Genomic DNA, 25,164 nt, shown 5'->3' with positions numbered 1-25,164 from the left:
ACTGCCCCCCAGCTTAGTGTCATCCACAAACTTGGAGATATTGCCTTCAACTTGGAGATATTGCCTTCAATCATCCAGATCATTAATATATATTGTAAATAGCTGGGGTCCCAGTACTGAGCCTTGGGGTACCCCACTAGTCACTGCCTGCCATTGTGAAAAGGACCCGTTTACTCCTACTCTTTGCTTCCTGTTTGCCAGCCAGTTCTCTATCCACATCAATACTGAACCCCCCAATGCCTTGTGCTTTAAGTTTGTATACTAATTTCTTATGTGGGACCTTGTCGAAAGCCTTCTGGAAGTCCAAATACACCACATCCACTGGTTCTCCCCTATCCACGCTACTAGTTACATCCTCGAAAAATTCTATAAGATTCGTTAGACATGATTTACCTTTCGTAAATCCATGCTGACTTTGTCCAATGATTTCACCACTTTCCAAATGTGCTGCTATCCCATCTTTAATAACTGACTCTAGCAGTTTCCCCACTACCGATGTTAGACTAACTGGTCTGTAATTCCCCATTCTTAGAGCATCCTCCTCACAATTCACACTGCCACCCAGTTTTGTGTCATCTGCAAATTTGCTAATGTTACTTTGAATCCTTTCATCCAAATCATTGATGTATATTGTAAATAGCTACGATCCCAGCACCGAGCCTTGCGGTATCCCACTAATCATTGCCTGCCATTCTGAAAGGGACCCGTTAATCCCTACTCTTTGTTTCCTGTCTGCGAACCAATTTTCTATCCATGTCAGCACTCTACCCCGTGCACTAATTTTGCCCACTAATCTCCTATGTGGGACTTTATCAAATGCTTTCTGAAAGTCCAGGTACACTGCATACACTGACTCTCCCTTGTCCATTTTCCTATTTACATCCTCACAAAATTCCAGAAGATTAGTCAAGCATGATTTCCCCTTCGTTAATCCATGCTGACTTGGACCGATCCTGTTACTTCTATCCAAATGTGTGGCTATTTCATCTTTTAGTGAGACGCGGGTTATTGATTGGGGCGATAAGCCATGATCACAATGAATGGTGGTGCTGGCTTGAAGGGCCGAATGGCCTCCTCCTGCACCTATTTTCTATGTTTCTATGTTTAAGTAAGCAGAGAGCAGTTTTTGCCTTGCAACAGTCTGTCTGGCCTTTCTTATTTTTAGTATGTGTTAAACAGTATGTTTTAGAGTTCCTTGGTTTGTTTTATGTCTGGGGTGGGGGTTGGGGAAAACTTTTGTCACTCTCTTAAGTCAACGGACATGCGATTTTTTCCTCCATATCATATCTCCGTCCCCACTAAGCCCTAACATCGTGGAGTTGGCGGCCTTTCCTGGAGTCCGACGGGCGCTCCAAGCCACTGGAGTCTGTGGAACTTTAACATTGCAGAGTTTGAGATCCCGTTGCCGGGGATTGAAGGTCCAACCGCGGGGCCTGTGGACTTTAACATTGTGAAGCCCGAGTCTCTGGTTAGAAGAGGCCGACTCGGGAGCTCCATGCCGCGGAGAGAGCTTCAACCACTCTGACGCGGGAGTTTCGATCAACTCGAAGGGGGCTTCAATCATCAGCTGCGGGGGCTTTGATCACCCAGACTGCGGACAGTTTGACTGCCCCGACTGCGGGAGAAGAAGAAGAAGAATATTGAATTTTATTGCCTTCCATCACAGTGTGAAATATGGAATCTACTGTGATAGATGTTTATGGTAACTTTTATGTGGGTGTATGTCTTGTTGCTTTTCACTTAGTATGGCTGTATGGTAGCTCAAATTTCACTGGTACATGGGACAATAAACTGACCATGAGACCTTGAGACCTTGAGAAGACTGCATAATTACTATGTAACTGGAGCTCAATTTGGCTTATGCTTTTTCTAGCCATGCAAAACTGAACATGTATTCAGCAGCATGAAGGATACTCATACTAGTGGGTTTAAAATGATCATCGACATAGGTAAATCTCTGAATTAATTTTTCTGGCTGATCCAGCAGTTTTATGTTGCCGATTCTTTCTCAAATGTTTGGAGATTTTAATGGCCTGCAGAACATCAAACAGTTCATATTTTGCAGTTGCATAATGTGACAGAGTCCATGTAAAGATGAATAACATTTCAATTTAGTTTCCGGTTGCAAGAGTGGGTCAGGTACAGTGGCTTGCAAAAGTTTTCATACGCCTTGAACTTTTCCACATTTTGTCATGTTACAACCACAAATGTAAATGTATTTTATTGGGATTTTATGTGATAGACCAACACAAAGTGGCATATAATTGTGAAGTGGAAGGAAAATGATACATGGATTTCAAATTTTTTACAAATAAAAAACGGAAAAGTGTGGCGTGCAAAAGTATTCAGCCCCCTTTACTCTGATACCCCTAAATAAAATCCAGTGCAACCAATTGCCTTCAGAAGTCACCTAATTAGTAAATAGAGTCCACTTGTGTGTAATCTAATCTCAGTATAAATACAGCTGTTCTGTGAAGGCCTCAGAGGTTTGTTAGAGAACATTAGTGAACAAACAGCATCATGAAGCCCAAGGAACACACCAGACAGGTCAGGGATAAAGTTGTGGAGAAGTTTAAAGCAGGGTTAGGTTATAAAAAAAATATCCCAAGCTTTGAACATCTCACGGAGCACTGTTCAATCCATCATCCGAAAATGGAAAGAGTATGGCACAACTGCAAACCTACCAAGACATGGCCGTCCACCTAAACTGACAGGCCGGGCAAGGAGAGCATTGATCAGAGAAGCAGCCAAGAGGCCCATGGTAACTCTGGAGGAGCTGCAGAGATCCACAGCTCAGGTGGGAGAATCTGTCCACAGGACAACTATTAGTCGTGCACTCCACAAATCGGGCCTTTATGGACGAGTGGCAAGAAGAAAGCCATTGTTGAAAAAAAGCCATAAGAAGTCCCGTTTGCAGTTTGCCACAAGCCATGTGGAGGACACAGCAAACATGTGGAGGAAGGTGCTCTGGTCGGATGAGACCAAAATTGAAGTTTTTGGCCTAAATGCAAAACGTTATGTGTGGCGGAAAACTAACACTGCACATCACCCTGAACACACCATCCCCACTGTGAAACATGGTGGTGGCAGCATCATGCTGTGGGGATGCTTTTCTTCAGCAGGGACAGGGAAGCTGGTTATAGTTGATGGGAAGATGGATGGAGCCAAATACAGGGCAATCTTGGAAGAAAACCTGTTAGAGTCTGCAAAAGACTTGAGACTTGAGGTTCACCTTCCAGCAGGACAATGACCTTAAACATACAGCCAGAGCTACAATGGAATGGTTTAGATCAAAACATATTCCTGTGTTAGAATGGCCCAGTCAAAGTCCAGACCTAAATCCAATTGTGAATCTCTGGCAAGACTTGAAAATTGCTGTTCACAGACGCTCTCCATCCAATTTGACTGAGCTTGAGTTATTTTGCAAAGAAGAATGGGCAAAAACTTCAGTCTCTAGATGTGCAAAGCTGGTAGAGACATACCCCAAAAGACTTGCAGCTGTAATTGCAGCGAAAGGTGGTTGTACAAAGTATTGACTCAGGGGGGCTGAATACTTTTGCACGCCACACTTTTCAGTTTTTTATTTGTAAAAAAATTTGAAAACCATGTATCATTTCTCTTCCACTTCATAATTATGCACCACCTGTGTTGGTCTATCACTTAAAATCCCAATAAAAGGCATTTACGTTTGTGGTTGTAACATGACAAAATGTGGAAAAGTTCAAGGGGTATGAAAACATTTGCAAGCCTCTGTATATTGAGCAAAGACTGATATTAGCAAAGGATTGAAGGCTTATCCCACAATGCAAGATGCTGTAGATTTTGTGCACATCATTTAGAGAGAGTTTCACATCAAATTAGTCACCCACTACAGCCAAAAGGGGTTTAATTCCTTCAATTCAGGCACAGCAGTTGAGCCACTGCCTTGCAATGCCAGAGACCCGGGTTGAATCCTGATGATGGGTGCTGGATTTTGTATGTTCTCCCTTTGACCTGTGTGGGTTTTCTCCGAGATCTTCGGTTTCATCCCACACTCCAAAGAAGCACAGGCATGTTAGTTAATTGGCTTGGTATAAATGTAAATTGTCCCTAGTGTGTGTAGGGTAATATTAGTGTTTGGAGGTCGATGGCCAGTGTGGACTCATTGGGCCGAAGGACCTGTTTCCGCGTTGTATCTCTAAACTAAACTAAACTAAATGTCCAACTGGTGTGTGACCATCACAGCTAATAGTGCAGCTCTGGATTGTTATCTGCAATCATAACCGATTCATTCCACAAAGTTTTTCTTCATCAAATAAAACTGGGCAATAAAAACATGGGTAACAAGGGCTGTCTGATGAGGACATTATTCATGGCTTTGATATGGAATTCATGCACAACTAAACAATGTGAGCGGGGTAACATTGCAGGTAATCAAATGGAGCAACCATCAGCAAACTGGTCAACAATATACCAAAGCCCAGTCACACATATTTAGGCACAAAACTGGTGCAAGGGCAGGAGGTAGAACAGGGTTCGTGGAATCAATCCGAGTTAAATGATAACAAAATTATCACATTAAAATGTACAACTATGGATATATATCTTGAATTGCCCTGTTATATGTTGGGACAACTTCGGAATAACTTAGCATTTGCAAGAAAATAGATCAAGAGATCAAGATGGTTTATTTGTATGTTCTGGATGTGAAATGAAACAATGAAAGTCCTATTTGCGGATTCAACCAGGAGACATTTTTGTCGCATTGGACAAATAAACTGACAAGAGGGCTATGTTTACTGGATTACATTGAACCAGACATCAGCATCCTTGTTAAGATATTTTGATCCATTGTGAGGGGAAAGAGCTCTGTACCAGAACCAACATTTCCTGATAATTCCTGATAATTCCATTGACAAACAATTCTTCCTCTTCATTGTTAATGGCAAGTTTGAAGAAGGGTCATAACAGGAAATGTCACCTATCCCTTTTTCCCCAGATTTGCTGCCTGATGCTGCCTGACCCACTGAGTTACTCCAGCACTTTGTGTCTATATTTTGTATAATTCAGCATCTGCAGTTCTTTGTTTCTGTGTTCACATTTCCATGTGGCCATTTCTTGAAGTAATATATCATTGACTTCAAAGAGGAATTATTTAGAGATGTTTACAGAAAAAGCCTGTAGTCCAGAACACTGCAAATTAATCTAAAACAGGATTATAAATACTATATGACTAAGACATGTTCAGTTGATGATGCTACTCTGATTGGGAATACCTTTGTAATAGCGGCAAGCCAGTATTCAAGTAACTGTAGTAGCTCACAAATTAAATTTTGTTGTCTCTGTATCTTATTGCCCTTCTGAATCTGAAATTTGTATCTTATTGCCCTTCTATACATCCCTGCCTTTCTTAAGTCAAATGGGAAAAGCATAAGAAAGAATGATTCCCAGACAGACAATCCAGAAAATATGATCTCGCATGCCGCAGCTAGAAACTGGCAACCTAAAATCTAATGGAAAATAAAAAACTACTAAAAGTGAAGTTCTTGCAAACTTCTCAAACTGTTATAAAATTGTTTCATTAACAGCCTTTAGGGAAAATAACTGTCCTTCCAATTCATTTCTGGTCAGCACGAGGCTTTAGTCTCATTGCGATGAACTCTTAATTGCTCCCTTATAAGGCTCGGCAAGCCAAAATAAATGATTCAAGAAGGCATTATCTTCCAAGCAATGGGCATTAAATAAATGAAAGAAAAGCTAGATCTCACCATTTCATCCCTGTTGCTCACTTCCATAGCTTTATACTTTAATATGCATAACAAATGGCAAATCCCAGACTGATGGGATTAGTTAGATTGACATTCCTGGTCTGCCTATTCATGTGCTGTACTGTTATATGTAGGAAAGAACTGACGATGCTGGTTTAAACCTAAGATAGACACCAAAAACCGGAGTAACACGGTGAGACAGGCAGCATCTCTGGAGAGAAGGAATGGGTGACGTTTCAGGTCGAGACCCTTCTTTGGACTGAAGGGTCTCCATCCAAAACGTCACCATTCCTTCTCCCCAGAGATGCTGCCTGTTCCGCTGAGTTACTCCAGCTTTTTGTGTCTATCTTCTTCACTGTTTTATGTTCTATATTGCATTTTTATGTAATTAGTTCATTACGCATATCTGGTTTCATGTTCTGGTCCTGTAGTTATGGGTTCCAGACAGCAAAGCAAGTAGAGAGATAAGTCAATTACGATTTCTCAACACATTTCCATGTGACCATTCTTTGAAGTACAATATCATTGCAGATCAATCAGGGATAGTTTAGGTATGTTCAGAGATAAAGCCTGCTGTCACAATAACATTGCAAATATAACTAGATGAGAAATATTTCTCGACTAAGCTTTGTTCAATTGATGAAGCTATGCTAATTAGGAATACCTAGTTACTAGAGGCAAACAAGTATGCCTGAAACTGAAGACTTTTGTCCCATGGAAAAACCAATGGTTCAATGGTGCATTATTTATCACGTGTGCAACTAACTGCACAGTGAAATTGGGGCAAGTCCAGAACCAGGGGGCACAGTCTTAGAATAAAGGGGAGGTAATTTAAGACTGAGGTGAGAAAAAACTTTTTCACCCAGAGAGTTGTGAATTTATGGAATTCCCTGCCACAGAGGGCAGTGGAGGCCAAGTCACTGGATGGATTTAAGAAAGAGTTAGATAGAGCTCTAGGGGCTAGTGGAGTCAAGGGATATGGGGAGAAGGCCGGCACGGGTTATTGATAGGCGACGATCAGCCATGATCACAATAATAATAATAATAATAATAATAATAATAATAATAATAATAATAATAATAATAATATTTTTTTAATTTTTGGGCACCTTTCAGAAATCTCAAGGAAACCTTACAGAGATTAACAGGAATAAAAAACATGTAATCAGAATAAAATAAACAATAAAGCCATCACAGAAACACAAATTAAAAACAGAATTCAGTCCAAAAACAAAAAATCAAAAACACAATGTGAAAAGAGAGCAGCGGCAGCTAAAGCGCGCCAGCGTCCACTCCCCCTACCGACAGCCATCTTGGACAAAGACTAACAGGATTACTTACAGACAAAAAAAATTATCCCCCACAATGGATACCACCGTGGGGGAAGGCACAATGTCCAGTCCCCAACCCCAAGTTCACCCAAAGTGAGGCCTATTGAGGCCACCGCAATTGCCTCTACGGAGGACCAATGTTCCTGGCCGTTCTCACCGGGTGATCTTGCACCGGCGTCGGGAGAGTCCTCTCAGCAGCTGGGCCACCTGGAACGGCTGCTCCCTAGCTGGAGACCGCGGCTTCAGAAGCCAATAAGGCCGCGCCGGCCTGGAGCTCCCAGGCTCCCGATGTTGAAATCGGCGCCGCCCGCTCCACTCGGCAGACCCGCAGCCGTGTCAAACACGGCGGACATAGCTCACCGGAGCTCCAGCATGTCGATCTAGTGCGGCGACCCAGGCAAGGCATCACCCGCTCTGCTCCGCAACAGCACCCCAGCGCTGCGCCGCCACCGAGGCGGAGGTGCTGGGCGGTCCCCGCCAGGAAACGGCGCTCCAAGCCCGCTGGTAGGCCACGAGGACGGGTCGATGGGCAGCCCGGAGAAAAAGCTGCCTCACCGACCAGGTAGGGACCTAGAAGTAAAATTGCCCCCTTACCCCCCACATTAAAAAGTCCATTTCACCAACGGACGAAACACAGGACTTACTAAAAACTTTAAAAAAAAAGCGAAGTAAACGGACGGCTGCTGGTTAGCAGCCGCTCCCCATGATGGCTCCTCCTCCTCGAAGACAATGAATGTAGGTGCTAGTTCGAAGGGCCGAATGGCCTCCTCCTGCACCAACTTTCTATGTTTCTATGTTTCTAAATTCTTTTTGCATATTTACACATGCAGTCGCTGCCATGTTTTGGTACCATTTCCAAAGTCCATAGTCCCGTCCGCCCGCTCCCTCGGTCTGCTGGAGACAAGTTCCTGATCCAGGTAAGCCCAAAACTGGGCCGGGCACCCTCCATCACCTCCGACTGGATCGGTGAACAGACGTCTCTCTTGTCGCCCGGCCATCTTGGTTTCCCGGAGGTGTCTCCTGCAGCCGACCTTGAAGGCCCTGGAGGCATTACTGCGGTTCACCCGCCGACTGGCCCTTGCTCCTCATGTCCGATGTTCCCTCCTCATCAATTCTTGGGTCTTTGGGGGACATACAGGTTCTGGTGGGTTCCCGGGTCTGCAAATCGGCCAAACTTAAAAATGAAAATTAGAATTACAATTTATCCATGCAAAATTAAATAATTTTGAATTCATATAGTACAGATGCAGGAAGATTATTCCCAATGTTGGGGAAGTCCAGAAATAGGGGTCACAGTTTAAGGATAAGAGGGAAGCCTTTTAGGACCGAGATGAGGAAATCATTTTTTACACAGAGAGTGGTGAATCTGTGGAATTCTCTGCCACAGAAGGTAGTTGAGGCCAGTTCATTGGCTATATTTAAGAGGGAGTTAGATGTGGCCCTTGTAGCTAAAGGGATCAGGGGGTATGGAGAGAGGGCAGGGATGGGATACTGAGTTGGATGATCAGCCATGATCATATCAAAAGGCGGTGCAGGCTCGAAGGGCCGAATGGCACCTATTTTCTATGTTTCTATGTTTCTATGTAAATATTGCTTGTAAGATATGATGAGTAAAATTATTTGCCCCCTGGTGTTGATTTTTGAGCTGATAGATGTGAAATATTGAACAACGTGGCTGTTGCCAGGCTTTTCTGAGTGCCTGCCAGTTTAAATTTTGGGTAGACACAAAATGCTGGAGTAAATCAGCGGGACGCAGCATGTCTGGAGAGAAGGAATGGGTAACGTTTTGGGTCGAGATCCTTCTTCAGACAGCTTAAATTTTGGGATTGATTTCATATGCCTGCCACAACCTAGCAAAGTAGAGACTGAGTCTGAGGATGGGTCTCGGCCCGAAACATCGCCTATTCCATCTCTCCATAGATGCTTCCTCACCCGCTGAGTTTTTCCAGCATTTTTGTCTATCTTCGATTTTTTCAGCATCTGCAGTTCTTTCTTAAACATAGGGCTTTAAGTACTCATTTGACCCCCAATGTTTGCATAGCAATATGCCCTTATTTAAGATCTATTTATACTAAACACTGCAGGTGGTTAGTTTACATTCTCAAGATCCGATGGAGAAGAACAGTTGTAGAAAGATGTGAGTTGAATCACATGGAAGTGAAAACCTTCTACAGTTGACGGAATCAGAAAGCAATTAACACTGGTACTGATTAGAGTCACAGATTGACACAATGTGGAAACGGGCCCCTCGGCCCAACTCGCCCACACCGGCCCAGCTACACGTGTCCCAGCTACCTGCCCGCATTTCGTCCATATCCCTCTAAACCTGTCCTATCCATGTACCTGTCTAACTCTGTTCTTTAGGTAAGAGGTGGTTGAGTCCTTGCCTCAACTACCTCCTCTGGCAGCTTGTTCCATACACCCACCACCCTTAGGGTGAAAAATTAAAACTCAGATTCCTATTAAATCTTTTCCCCTACATCTTAAACCTATGTCCTCTGGTCCTCGATTCACCTACTCAGGGCAAGAGACTCTGTTCTGTTCAAGAGGCTCACCTATTCTGTTCAAGAGACCCGATCTATTCTGCTAATCCTGTAATAAAAAAATCCTGTCTCAGCCTTAAAGACCCAACATCCACAACCCAGTACAATCCCTAATACAAAGATTCCTCCTCATTTCAGTGCGTAGTGATTGATCCTTGATCATGAGACCATCCCTATAAAACCCCCTCATTGCATTTAACCTGTCAATTCCGTTTTAGTGATACAATTCAGTTTTAGTGAAATTATGTCAATAACGCCTTCACCTTAAATCTATGTCCTCGATTCCCCTACTCTGGGCAAGAGACTGCGCATCTACCCGATGTATCCCTCTCATGATTTTATACACCTCTAATTCTTTGAGAGCACTAACTCATCATGCTGCCTAACTGCTAAGGGGACCAGCATAATCTAAAAGAATATAAAGTATCATCATAATATAAAGTATTTCACTAAATCTAGAGTTGCAAGCAGTGACACACTTTCCCTGCTCCAAAGCAGAAATAAGAATGGGGTTAAGAGAGAGAGATAGATCAGCCATGGTTGAATGGCAGAGTAGACTTGATGGGCTGAATGGCCTAATTTTATTCCTATTCCTTATGACGTTAAGAACACAATGAACTAGTACACCAGGCCCTCAAACTTCGCCCACCATTCAATGTGATCATGGATGCCATCTGCTCCTCTTCTGTGGCCTCAATTACTCGATCCTTTAGATCTTTCTCCAACCGTACCTTGAATAGACCTAATGATCTGGTCTCCACCGCCCTCGTGGCAGAGAATTTCAGATATTCACAACTCTCTGAAAAGTATAGGTGGTGATAGGCCATCACTGTTTCCTTCATAGTTGAGTTTAGTTTATTAATACAACATGGAAACAGGCCCTTCAGCCCACCGAGTCCATGCCGCCCATTGCTCACCTGTTGACCCACACCCTAGATGCCAAGGGTCATTTACAGGTGCCAATTAATGTACAAACCCGCACGTCTTGTGAATGTGGGAGAAAAACAGAGCATATGAAGGAATTTCATGCGATCACAAGGGGAACGTGCAAACTCCACATGGACAACATGAGATCAAGGTTGAATCTGAAATTTGACCTCAATCTTGAATCTCAATGGGCTGAATGGCCTAATTCTGTTCTATACTTTATGAATCTGGATCTCTGTGAGGCATCAGCTATACCAGCTGAGAAAATGTCCTCTACTACTTTAATGCTTTGCCTTGGAAAAGAAGCAGGGCTTCAATTTACATGGATATTTTAGCAGCTGCATTTTCTTGGGGTTAGGGACAACAGTTAAAAATTACACGATTTATAGACATCTGACTTTACCCAAATATCCACTCACATATTTAAAGCATTTTCCATGCTAATAATAATCATGATAAAATGTTTCAATGGAATTGAATTATGGCTGGATATAATATATATTCTTTCTGAATAATTGGTTTAATTATGGATAGTGTTAGGGTGATTACAGAGTAAAATAAAATAATTATAGCAAGTGCATGAAAAGTGATACAATGTAAGTAGGAAGGGACTGCAGATGCTGGTTTACACCGAAGATAGACACAAAATGATGGAGTAACTCAACGGAACAGACATCTCTGGATAAAAGAAATGGGTGATGTTTCGGGTCAAGACCCTTCTTGTTTTATCTCTCGTTTTCACACCTTAACCTTTCATATCTCTATGTCCCCCTCTCATCGATCACAAGATCATAAGGAATAGGACTAGAATTAAGCCATTCAGCCCGTCTACTCCTGTTTGTCAGCTATAAAAACCTGGATGCAACATAACTTCCTCAAACTCAACAGCGATAAGACAGAATTCATCCTCATAGGCTCCAAAGCCACACTCAGCAAAATCAATAACTCCACTCTCACCATCGACGGCACCTCTGTCTCCCCATCTCTCCAGGCCCGCAACCTTGGCGTGATCTTTGATTCCACCCTCTCCCTTGAGCCTCACATCCGCCATGTCATTAAAACCTCCTTCTTTCATCTCCGCAACATCGCCAAACTCAGACCTTCTTTTACACCTCCCGCTGCTGAAAGACTCATCCATGCCTTCATCTCCTCCCGACTGGACTATTGCAACTCACTTCTTCTTGGCATCAGCTCCACCTACATCAACCGACTCCAACTGGTCCAGAATGCAGCCGCCCGACTCATCATCCACACCAAATCCTGGCATCACGTCACCGCAGTCCTCAAACAACTTCACTGGCTTCCCATCTCCCACCGGATCACCTACAAAATCCTGAACCTCACCTACAAAGCCCTCCACCATCTGGCCCCCCCATATCTCACTGACCTCCTCTCCCCCTACCAACCCCCACGGTCCCTCAGATCCACATCAGCCGGTCTCCTCTCCATCCACAAGTCCAACCTCCGCAGTTTTGGGGACAGAGCCTTCTCCAGGGCAGCTCCCACGCTCTGGAACTCCCTCCCCCAAATGATCCGCAATTCCGTGTCCCTCACCAGTCCCGCCTCAAGACCCATCTCTTCACCTGCCTATCCTTAGCCCCACGTCCCCCTCCCTTTTCATCTGTGCATTAATTGCCTTATATTGTGTTTTGAATTGAATTCTGTCTTTACTTTGTGTACTAGTCATGTCTCTACTATTTATTTCATTCCCCTTACATGTTTTTCCTCTACCTGCTAAATTTTTGTAAGGTGTCCTTGAGACTCTTGAAAGGCGCCCATAAATAAAATTTATTATTTTTATTATTACTCTGCCATTCAATCATGGCTGATCAATCTCTCCCTCCCAGCACCATTCTCCTGCCTTCTCCTCATAAACTCTGACACCTGTACTAATCACTGACTTTGACTCCACAGCCTTCTGTGGCAAAGAATTCCAAAGATTCACCACCCTTTGCTAAATAAATCCCTCCTCATCTCCTTCCTAAAGGAATGTCCTTTAATTTGGATGCTATCTCTAGTCTAAAACTCTCCCACTTGTGGAAACATCCTCTCCACATCCCCTCTATCCAAGCCTTTCACTATTCTGTATGTTTCAATGAGGTCCCCCCTCATTCTTTTAAACTACAGTGAGTACAGGCACAGTGGCGGCAAATGCTCATCATACGTTAACCTACTAATTCCTGGGATCATTCTTCTAAACCTCCTCTGGATCCTTGCCAGAGCCAGAACATTCTTCCTCAGATATGGTGCCCAAAATAGTTCACAATATTCCAAATGCGGCCTGACCAGCGCCGTATTGAGCCTCAGCATTACAACTCTGTTTTTGTACACATGCCCTCTCGAACATTGTGTTTGCTTTCTTTACTACTGATTCAACCTGCAGATTAACTTTTTGGGAGTCCTGCACCAGCACTCCCAAGTCCATTTGCACCTCCGATTTCTGGATTCTCTCCCCATTTAGAAAATAATATATGCCTTTTTTCCTACTAACAAAATGTATGGCTCCACACTTTACCACACTAAATTCCATCTGCCACTTCCCTGCCCACTCTCCCAACCTTTCCAAGACCTTCTGCAGAGTCCCTGTTTTCTCTACACTACCTGCCCCTCCACCTATTTTTGTATAGTCTGCAAACTTGGCCACAAAGCCTTCAATGCCCTTGTCCAAATCATTAATATTTAACGTAAAGAGCAGCGACCCCAGTACTGACCCCTGCGGAACTCCGCTAGTCACTGGCAGCCAACCAGAAAAAGCCCCATTTATTGCCACCCTTTGTCTACTGACATCCAGCCAACTTGCTATCAATGCTAGTATCTGCCCTTTGATACCGTGGGCTCTCAACTTCCTTAGCAACCTCCTGGGTGACACCTTATCAAAGGCTTTCTGAATATCTAGGTATACACCATCTACTGACTCTCTTTTGTCTGTCCTGCTATTTACTTCTTCAAATAATTCCAGCAAATTTGTCAGGCAAGATCTTCCCTTCACTAATCCATGCTGACTTCGGACTATTTTATCATGAACTTCAAAGTACTCTCCCCTAACCTTAAACATCACCCATTCCTTCTATTCAGAGATGCTGCCTGTCTGAGTTAGTCCAGGATTTTGTGCCTCTTTCCTGTGCTACAATGTGAGGTGCTGTAAAAAGAATGTTTCTGACTTACGAATGTTTCTCAGGAAAGGAATGCTTCCAGAATCAGAGACTGGCCATTACATTTCCATATTAAAACAATATGAGGTAGAAATATGTCATTCATTGCTGACACTAAAAGCACTATTGAATCTACCACTAATTCGGCAACTCTTTCACTTTTGACACCATTGATTTAGTAAAAGTTAACATACTGTTTAACAGATTAGTGAAGGGAAGATCTTGCCTGACAAATTCCATTGACTTGAGAATTAAGGGACTGAAGTTTAGGGGTAACATGAGGGGGAACGTCTTTACTCAGAGAGTGGTAGCTGTGTGGAATGAGCTTCCAGTGAAGGTGGTGGAGGCAGGTTCGTTTTTATCATTTAAAAATAAATTGGATAGTTATATGGATGGGAAGGGAATGGAGGGTTATGGTCTGAGCGCAGATATATGGGACTAGGGGAGATTATGTGTTCGGCACGGACTAGAAGGGTCGAGATGGCCTGTTTCCGTGCTGTAATTGTTATATGGTTATATGGTCATACAGGAAATAGCAAATAGATGACCAGTACCATAGACACTTTAGCTCTAATACATTTAGTGGCAACAGTCAAAAGATAATTGTGCTGCTCCCTTGGGTTGCACCCAAACACGATGTTTACAAAAATCGCCATAAAGAATGCAACATTACTTCCGAAATGTGAAATAATGTAAAAGAGGACCAAAAGAGAAATTGATTTGTTTCAGTTATTCTTCCAGAAATTTGACAGTTGTCCATGACAAGCACTTATAGACGTACCATTTCAATGCCAACCGAATATATTCCATTTTATCTTCATTATTGTCACTATCCTTTGGACCAGGAAAATGAAAACTGTTCATGGATGATTTTATTTTTCTCTCATAGTTTTACTTTATCTCCCATGACAATAATTCTGGTAAATCACATTTAAGGCTTAATTTCCATAAAATGCTATTTAAATATGATGTTAAAAAACCAAATGTTCGAACAACCTCTTCACTGAGAAATGGAACAATGGCTAATGACCGAATTCAAGCAACAAATTAGGTTAACAGGATGATCTGAGAACTTCAGATTTCCACTGGAATATAATTGGATGAGGAGAAATGGACAGGTGAAAGATTCAAGCACAGTCCCTTCCTGAATTGCTCAGCAGACACCAAGTAATCTTGGCTCCCATGAGAAGTGTACTCTATATTCCGATTTCTGTGATCATCTGGGATCTCTTCAGACGTCAGATGGGTTTGGCTGGAATGAGCTACCATAGGAGATAATTGAGGCAGATTTAAAAGATTTAACATTCAAAAGACATTTGATCAGGTACATGGATAGAGAGAATTAGAGGGATATGACTCAAAAGCAGGCAAGTGGGGCTAGTGTAGATGGAGGATTTTGGTTAGCATTGGCAAGATGGACCGAAGGGTCTGTTTCTGCGTTAGATTATTCAATAACTCTCAATGTCAAAATCAGAATATGAGAAAGAATGATCATAATCATAATCATACTTTATTAGCCAAGTATGTTTTGCAACATACGAGGAATTTCATTTGCCAATAAAAAGCAACAAAACATACAAAATACATTTTAACATAAACATCCACCACAGTGACTCTCCCACATTCCTCACTGTGATGGAAAGCGAAAGAAATTTCAATCTCTTCCCTTCTTTGTTCTCCCGCGGTCAGGGACCTCGAGCCTTCCATTGACGGGACAATCTTGACTCCCATAGTCGGGGGCGTTTGGGCCCTCGCGTTGGGGCGATCAAGCTCCTGCATCGGTGGGGAATCTCAGCTCCACCGCGCGGGCCAATCTGACCCCAGGTCAGGGCTGGTCAAAACCTTCTGCGTCATTTCGAACTCCCGACATCTATGGTCTCTACCCGACACTGCGTGTTTCTTGATGGTGAAATCTGTAGGCCGAGGTTGGAGTGTCGATCCCAGGCAAGGGATCGCAGGCTCCGATGGCAAGTCCATGCCCCCGCGGCCTCCAGCTCCATGATATTAGGCCACAGAGTGACCGGAGATACGATCCGGAAAACAATCGCATCTCCGGCATGGTAAGAGAATGACAAAAGTTTCTCCAGACCCCCTCCCCCGCCGCCCACATAAAATAAACCAGAGAACATTAACACATACTTTTAAAACACACTAAAAATAACCAAAAAAAAGACAAAAAGACAGACAGTGTGTGTGTGTTGTTATTTTTTAATCAAAAAATGTATTCGATTATAAAAAAATAATATTTACACTACAATAAAACAAGCCAGAGCCCACCAACATAATACAAATCAATCATATCTCCATAATAAACTATTATACAACTATGTTACAATACATGAATGTGAGGATACATTCAACACCCTGTGGAGCCCAGCGGTCCCTGAACTCCCTCAGGGTGCCCGTGGACAGGGCGTATTCCCTTTCTAACCCCACCCGGGCATGGACGTAACCCCGGTAAAGGGGCAGGCAGCCGGCTCGGGTAAAGCCCTCCACCGCCAGGCGCTGTGACTTGCGGATGGCCAGCTTGGCCAGGCCCAGGAGCAACCCACCAAGGACATCTTCAGCCCTACCCTCTCCCCTACACACAGGGTGTCCATAGATGTGGATGGTGGTTGAAAAATGCAGCCAGAAGGCAAGGAGCAGCCCCTTTAGGTATTCAAACAGTGGCTGCAGCCTCACGCACTCCATGTACACGTGGTACACAGACTCTTCCAGCCCGCAAAAGTGGCAGGTGGCTGGCAAGTCTGTCTGCCGTGAGAGAAACAGGTTACAGGGAACTCTTTGGTGCAACACCCTCTGCCACAGGTCCCCAATGTAGAGGGGAAGAATCCCTGCATAGAGGGACCCCCCACTGGGGGCCCCCCTTCACGACCGGAAGGCAACACTGACCGCCACTTGGTGGCCAGACGGTGGACCAGGGCGAGGAAGTGCAGGGTGTGGAGGAGGACCCCATATAGGACACACCTCCCTGCTTCTTGGAGATGAAGTGTGTCTAGGAAAGGCGGCTCAAATTGTGTGGGACCGGCTCCCGGGAAGGATTATGGCGCCTGGGTCCGACGAATACTTCCGGCTAAGTGGGGGTTTGCCGAACCACAAGTACTCCACACGTTTGAGCCCCCCGACATCCGGTGGGGCGGGACAAAGACCGGCTGCTCTCACACCCAGGCTGTTGCCCTCCGCCGGGGGGGGGGCGGTCGATGGCAACCAAGTTCCAGACTCTTCACAAGTCCCTGTAGAAGCCGAGCATCCCCTTCAGGACCGCACGGCTGACGCCCACCATCGGGATCCACGTACCTCCTTGAAGGCAGCGGACATGTTGGAAAAAGTGCGTCACCAGCACGTGCCACCTGGGGTGATGGACAGACAGACTGTTGGCGAGGCTGCCCCTGGTGTTCAGTGTAAACTGAACCAGTAAGCAATGGGACATCAGTGTAAATTCTCACCCTCAAAGAAACGTCATCTGCCAAGCGCTTGGTGTTGCACTTAATTTGCACAGGAAACATGAGGACAAATTCTCTAAAGAGGATCACCTACGAAGATTTTGTGTCAAAAATCTTTGTATATAAATAAATCCTCTTTTATCAATAAATTAAAAGAATAGCCTGAAGGCCATGCAAAAACGTTATTTACTCTCAGTAGGAAAGTCTGTTCACTGGACCATTTAGCTGTAGCTTAGTTTAGAGATACAGCATGAAAACAGGCCATTCTTCCCACCGAATCCACGCCAACGAGCACTCTCCACACATTAACACTATCCTACACATACTAGGGACAATTTACATTGTATCAAGCCAATTAACCTTCAAACCTGTACGTCTTTGAAGTGTGGGAGGAAACCGAAGATCTCGGAGAACACCCATGCAGGTCACGGGGAGAACGTATAAACTCCGCACAGGCAGCACCCATAGTCAGGATCAAAATCGGGTCTCTGGCGCTGTAAGGCAATATCTCTACCACTACGCCACCGTGCCGCCAAATTTGTTTAAGCAAAGTACGTTACTAACACAGCTGTATTATGAGTTACAGAGATCCATTGTTACCATAATAATAAAACCCATCTGAAAATTTAGGTTAGACTTCTTTGTTGGATATCAAAAGCATTTAATGGAGATTAAATCTGACAGCATTTATAGCAACACATTAAACCCAGTTGAACATGATACACATAAAGGCTTCGAGTATATGTTATTATTGAACACAATGATTATTAGGGGTGCAGTCTGAACTGAGCTCATCCCCTTCCCAACCCTTACATCCACCCAAACCTTAGTGTATCTTTAATTTGCAAGTGTGCAGGATAAAGATGATCACTTGTAGCATGCATTGAAACCATTCCGTTTGGTAATAGAAAGTAGTTTTTTTAAGCTATTGCTTCTATTACCATCTCTCAAACTTTGGATCAGATTTGGACAGTAACTTGCTGATAACACTCTGTTGAAGGCAGCACGGTGGCACAACGGTAGAGTTGCTGCCTTACAATACCGGAGACCTGGGTTCAATATCGACTACAGGTGCTGTCTGCATGGAGTTTGTATTTTCTCCCCATGACCACATGGGTCTTCTCTGAGATTTTCGATTTCCTCCCACACTCCAAAGACATAGGTTAATTGGCTTGGTGTAAGTGTAAATTGTCCCTAGTGTGAACAGGGTAGGGTTAATATGCGGGGATCACTGGTCGGTACGGACTCGATGGGCCGAAGGGCCTGTTTCCGCGCTGTATCTCTAAACAAAATTAAAGTAAAAGGCAATGGGTACCTGCAGTTTTATCGAATAATGGAACTGACACCCTGGCCACTCCCTCTTCTCCCCACTCCCATCAGGCAAAAGGTAGAGAAATGTGAAAACGCACACCTCCAGATTCAGGGACAGTTTCTTCCCTGCTGTTATCAGGCAACTGAATCATTCTACCACAACCCGAGAGCAGTGGTGAATTACTATCTACCTCATTAGTGACTCTCGGACTATCATTGATCAGACTTTGCTGGCTTTACCTTGCACGAAACATTATTCTCTTATCATGTATCTATACACTGTAAATGGATTGATTGTAATCATGTATTGTCTTTCTGCTGACTGGTTAGCATGCAACAAAAGCTTTTCACTGTACCTCGGTACATGTGACAATAAATTAAACTGAACTGAACAATTCACCCACATAACCAATAAATAATACATCATGAAAAAGAAGCACAACAAGAATGAAGGGAGAGAATTAAGTGTAAATCAGGTCCAGAGAGAGAAAATTGGATTTAGAGAGGCAAGAACAAATGAAAAGTACTAAATAAACTTGTTGGCACGCACAAACATGGCATTTTCAAAATATCTACAAATGATTAACTGCAGGTCGAAAATAATTTATTGCTTAAATTGCTTTGTGTATTAGACAAAATGATTGCTGTTAAGGGTACTTGAGCAGTATGAAAGCCCTAATATTCTGCGCCAAGTTTTCTGAATAATTGATTTGTAAATCCAGCAAGTTCTTAAATGTAGGTAGGCTACAGGCAAGGTTGTCTCTGTCAATGGGAACTGAAGCATTGTGGAAATGATCTAGATACTTATAGACATTTGCAAATTCACATTGAATATCCCCAGCATTGTTTAATTAATGGTATTAATTGTGCCCATGTGGAATATTTGATATAGTTTAATGTAGACTCAATGAGCAAAATGGCCTTTTGCTGTGCTATAACAATTCTATGAATATCAAGATCTTTATCAAAACTTGCATCATCCTGTTATGGAATATTTTTTTCGCTCTATCTGGCTTGAGAAATTTGCCTTTAAATTAATTCTTCTGGATACACGCTGCAGACTCTTTTCAGGAAGATCAGATGTGGTAAATATCATTGCTGCTTCACTTACTTTTCATTACATGTTGTCTCTCACAATTTACTATTATATTTCATAATAAAATATTTTCCAGAACATCAGTATCTCCCACATTTGCCATCACTGTTTCAGTATGTAACTGTCTGAGAATGAAACATAACACAGTCGCACTGTCAGATTTTGAAACCACTCGACGCATTCATAACAAATATACATGGAACAAGAAAATTATGGCACTCCCTGCCTTCATTCTTTTACCCAACAGGCCAAAGTTTCCACTCAAAACTCCCCATTTTCATTGCCTTTCAAACAAGCCAAAACAATGCATGTTTTTTTTACATATTGCAGTAGCTCTTCCATTAATTGTAAGTGTCAATGTAAAATATTTGTGAAACTGCCAAATGTCTTGTTGCTTGGTAAAAAGCAATAATCAACGTCCTTGATAGTGGCTCACAATTAATCTGGTTCTCTCGGTATGCCAAACAAGGCATAATCCATATTGTTGCACTCTGCTTTCTTATTAATTGATGTTATATCACGATTTTATTTTCCAGGGCTACAATATAATCCAATTCACATGGCACACCTAGATGGAGAAGCAGAGGTTGTTGATGGCTCACAATGACACTATAACACCAAACTGGCTGAGGACCAATAACCATCCAACATGTTGTGAAATAAATGTTAAGTTTATCAATTCATAAGTGTTCATTAGTTATATATGTAGAATTAGGCCATTCTGCCCATCACTCCGCCATTCAATCATGGCTGATCAACCTCTCCCTCCGAACCCCATTCTCCTGTCTTCTCCCCATAACCCTTGACACCCGTACTAAACTCTTAATTAAAGAATCTTAATTAAGAGATGCCTTAAACATATCAATTGATTTGGCCTCCACAGCCTTCTGTGCAAAGAATTCCACAGATTCACTCATCTCCTTCCTAAATGAACATCCTTTAAATCTGAGGCTATGACCTCTGGTCCTAGACTCTGCCACTAGTAGAAACATACTCTCCACATCCACTCTATCCAGGCCTTTCACTATTTGGTAAATTTTAATGAGGTCCCGCTCATTCTTCTAATCTCCAGCATGTACAGGCCCAGTGTTGCCAAACGCTCTTCATACTCTTTCCTGGGATCATTCCCGTAAACCTCCGCTGGACCCTCTCCAGTTCCAGCACATCCTTCCTCAGACATTGGGCCCACAATTGCTCACAACACTACATTAACTTGGGACATTCTCAATTTGCCCAAAAATCAAGTAACAAAGTAGAAAAAAAGAGGTCAGGTCAGAGACAACATTGAAACTAAAGGTAAAGTCATGTATCACTTAGAAAGAGAATACAAGGGCAGGGAAGCTATAATATAATTAAATTAAACATACTGACAGTAAGAATTAAGAACTATTAATCTCACCAATTAGTCCTCTCACAATGCCTCCATTATCTCTTAGAAAATCACTGACATTTTCACATTTATTCTACTTCCACCCCTCATAATTGTGCCTGTCTTTGTTAGCTTCCTGCCCCAACCTCCACCAATCCAAAGACAATACACTAGCCTAATCCAGTCTCTCCACTTAAATGAAACACTCTGCCCCAAACATCCTCCTCTGCACCATCTTGTGTTCTTGCTATATCGTGGTGAACAGTGCTGAGCACACCATGAGATACCAGCTAATCCACAGCTGTTGTGCTGTGCACAGCCCTGCTCCTAACCCAAGTGCTACTCAATGGGATTAGTGCAGTTGGTAACTGATGGAAGGCATGGACAACATGAGTCAAAGGGCTTGCTTCTGCACTATTGAGTCCTTAGTTCAATGACTCTATGAAAGAAAATAGCGCTAAAAGGTCGTCAACTTAAAACATTTGTCCTTTTCCACAGATGTGTCCTGACCTGCAGAGTATTTCCATCATTTTCTGTTTAATTTTTGTTTCAGATTCAGATCTACAGTTTTTTTGTTGTTAGAAATAATTGTGCCATTTATTTTAGGTTGTTATAAGAGCACTTTCTTGTATCATGTATTTATGATTGTTTTGGATAAGTGGTATCCTACTGATTACAAGACTGAACCATGAATTAACCAGCACTCTGCTTGACAACTGTGGAATCACTCAAAAATACACTTCAGCATTTCAGGATGATACAATGCATCATCCATTCAGACCTGCAGAAATCTTCTGGTATAATTTTCACGGAGTTTGACCAATCTTTCAATATTTTCAGACAGTTACATCATTTCTCTAGGGGTTCTGCTGAAGTTAGATGAAAAGCAAGGAAACAAAAACATATTATAAATATAAACCAATCCTCTCTCTTCACTGCAAAAATGGATTTATTGATATTTGAACGTGAAACTGGGAACATCAGTATTATTGGACAATTTGCTGAGTTTATATTTGACAAGAAATCTGCTTGCAGTATGTGCATAAGAAAATCAGAGACAGCATGCCTGTAATTTTCTGTTACTTAATGTATTCTGTAGAATTCTTCTTCTCCTGCATAAATAGCTCTTATTTGCTTGTTCGTTCTATTTTACTTTTATTACATTTTCTTTTTCACTAATGATTTATGCTTGCCCCTCTTTATTTTTCTGTTGAATGAACACATTCAGAAATTCCTTTCCCCTGCCTCATTATCTTTTTGCAAACAATCATACAAACATTCTCACTAATTGTTATTTTGTGCAATGCATTTTATTTCAATGTTTATAATGGGAATGGCCTGTTGTTGGTATTGATACCCTCAAGTTCAAGTTCAAGTTTACCTTTATTGTCACACGCACCAATTAGTACAGTGAAATTTGAGTTACCATAAGCCATACGAATAAAAATAATACAATACACGATACACGATACATAATACATGAATAAAAAGAACACAATAAACAATAGAGCATAAACATCCACCACAGCAGAATCAACATTTCCCACTGTGATGGAAGGCAATAAAGTTCAGTCATCTTTCTCTTTGTTCAAGGACAGTGGAAGAAGATTCTTAGATTATCTTTATGGCAAAGAAACTACTTCCCATAAAGCAAGGGATGGAATATTAGCAGGTAAGCAGCAATTCTTATAATCAGATCAGCCATAAGCAGATCAAATGGCGGAGCAGTCCCAAGAGTCTAATTCAAGCTCCTAATTCATATGTACATCTGTATGATGAACAAATTAAGATTATAAGACTGTCTATTGAGATACAAGTTCACTCCCATGAGTTATTTTTCAATAGTCACAATTCTTAATTTCTCTCAATTTAAATTAAAAAAGATACATGATTAAATGAATTAATTAATTTGCCTTGTGAGCATGTTAATATCATCATTAAAGATTTTACTTTAAGGCTGCCATCTGTCTTAAATGCCTTGACATTGACTCAATGGAGCTAAAATCTGTAATTATCCTGCAAGATTCCCACCATTAGTTTTGGGAAAACCAATCTGCCTGCTTTCAACAGATTTAATTAAAAATATGCTCAATATTCTTTTAACTTTTTATCCCTTCAAAGAACACCGTGTTAAATTGAACACTATATTCCAGTATGTAGAATGGCATTCATTTATGTAGTATCTTTAACATAATAACAAACTTTGCAAGGTGCTTTATTGATGCATTATCAAGTAAATGTGACAGCATGTCAATTACAGGAAATAGACTATTGTCTGACCTATTTTAAATACTGACTTTCTAGACTACACTTCTTTCCACCCTGCCTCCTGCAAAGACTAGTCTGAACTCCCAATTCCTCCATCTATGCCACCATCTGCGTCCAAGATGAGACGTTCACTTACACTTACTCTAATCTCTTAGAAACATAGAAACATAGAAATTAGGTGCAGGAGTAGGCCATTCAGCCCTTCGAGCCTGCACCACCATTCAATATGATCATGGTTGATCATCCAACTCAGTATCCCATACCTGCCTTCTCTCCATACCCTCTGATCCCCTTAGCCACAAGGGCCACATCTAACTCCCTCTTAAATATAGCCAATGAACTGGCCTCAACTACCCTCTGTGGCAGAGAGTTCCAGAGATTCACCACTCTCTGTGTGAAAAAAGTTCTCCTCATCTCGGTTTTAAAGGATTTCCCCCTTATCCTTAAGCTGTGACCCCTTGTCCTGGACTTCCCCAACATCGGGAACAATCTTCGTGCATCTAGCCTGTCCAACCCCTTAAGAATTTTGTAAGTTTCTATAAGATCCCCTCTCAATCTCCTAAATTCTAGAGAGTATAAACAAGTCTATCCAGTCTTTCTTCATAAGACAGTCCTGACATCCCAGGAATCAGTCTGGTGAACCTTCTCTGCACTCATCTACTGTATCTGCTGTTCCAAGTATGGACTCTTATATATCGGCGAGACCAAGTATAGACTGGGCGATCGTTTCACTGAACATTTTCGCTCAGATCTCCCGTTTGCCAAACACGTTAACACCGCTTCACATTCCCATACTGACCCTTCTATCCTGGGCCTCCTTCTTTGTCAGAGTGAGGCCAAATGCAAATTGGAGGAACAGCACCTCATATTTCACTTGGGCAACTTATAACCCAGTGGTATCAATATTGATTTCTCTAAGTAATGCTTGCATCCCCTCTCTCTCTGTCCCATCCCCATCCTAGTCTTTGTACTAGTTTCACTATCATCCTGTTGAGTTTCACTGTCTGTATGACTCGTTAACAACTAGCCCATAGCCAACAATGGACCGTTGTGGGCTCCACCTTTCCTTGATCATTGTTATTTCCCATATCTTTAATTCATTTGTTCCATATCTCTCCATATAACAGTCTATATCTCTTGTTTCCCTTTCACCTCTCTCTCAGTCTGCCTAGTCACTCACGTCACCTACTTTCCTCCAGAGATGCAGCCTGACCTGCTGAGTTACGCCAGCTTCGTGTGTCTATCTCCACAAAATGAAATATTGTAATGGAGATCCCAATGCTTGATTAAAAAGATAGCTTTGCATTAATGCTTATTGCATTAAAGGAAGAAGAAGAGGTTTTTGGCATTTGTAGTGATATCTATAGTGGTGAAGTTCAGCTTTTTTCCACCACACTGATTCAAACCTGTGAAGAAATTTGGGCATGAATCATGCTGGTAATTATTGATGAGTCAGCACAACTGACCACCAGTGGAGCGTTTTCCATTTGATTCCCATTAAATTAATTTTTAAGAGGCCCTTGGCACCACATTTGATGCAGTACTGTCTTTAGGCTGAAGTAAGTCACCTCACTTGGAAATTCAGTTTCTTACTGCTTCGATCCAAAGCTGCAAAGAACTTTAGAGTTTAATCATGCTGATGGATTATAGATGAGATAGTAAAACTTAATAACACTGGGGAAAATACCTTCCAGCACTTTGATATCCTCAGTGAAATGAAGGGGCTCTAGATTGACTTTTGTGATGGTGCAGACCTCAACATGGACAATTCACTCTATCTGGCTGAAAATGGTTACAAATGCTCCAGCGTTCTATTTTGTTAGCTGTAGACTTTGCAAGACTGAGGATGATGTCACACAAGGAGTGTACACCTTCTATGTGTTGTGAAAAAGGGCCTGTCCCACTTAGGTAATATTTTAGGCGACTGCGACAATGGAATTCACCAAAGTCAGCACCGGGGACAACCTAAGTCACCTG

The 25,164-nt window shown here is 42.3% G+C and overlaps 1 pseudogene; it reads right to left on the bottom strand.

Annotated features, from left to right (window-relative positions):
* The window catches only part of LOC129696059 (U5 small nuclear ribonucleoprotein 40 kDa protein-like), an 80,947-nt pseudogene extending 72,871 nt beyond the window's left edge, over positions 1-8,076 (bottom strand).
* Between the last annotated feature and the right edge of the window lie 17,088 nt (positions 8,077-25,164).

The sequence above is a fragment of the Leucoraja erinacea genome, chromosome 4, assembly GCF_028641065.1.
Source record: "Leucoraja erinacea ecotype New England chromosome 4, Leri_hhj_1, whole genome shotgun sequence".
In the NCBI taxonomy this organism is placed as follows: domain Eukaryota; kingdom Metazoa; phylum Chordata; class Chondrichthyes; order Rajiformes; family Rajidae; genus Leucoraja; species Leucoraja erinaceus.
This window is presented reverse-complemented; position numbering and strand designations above follow the sequence as displayed.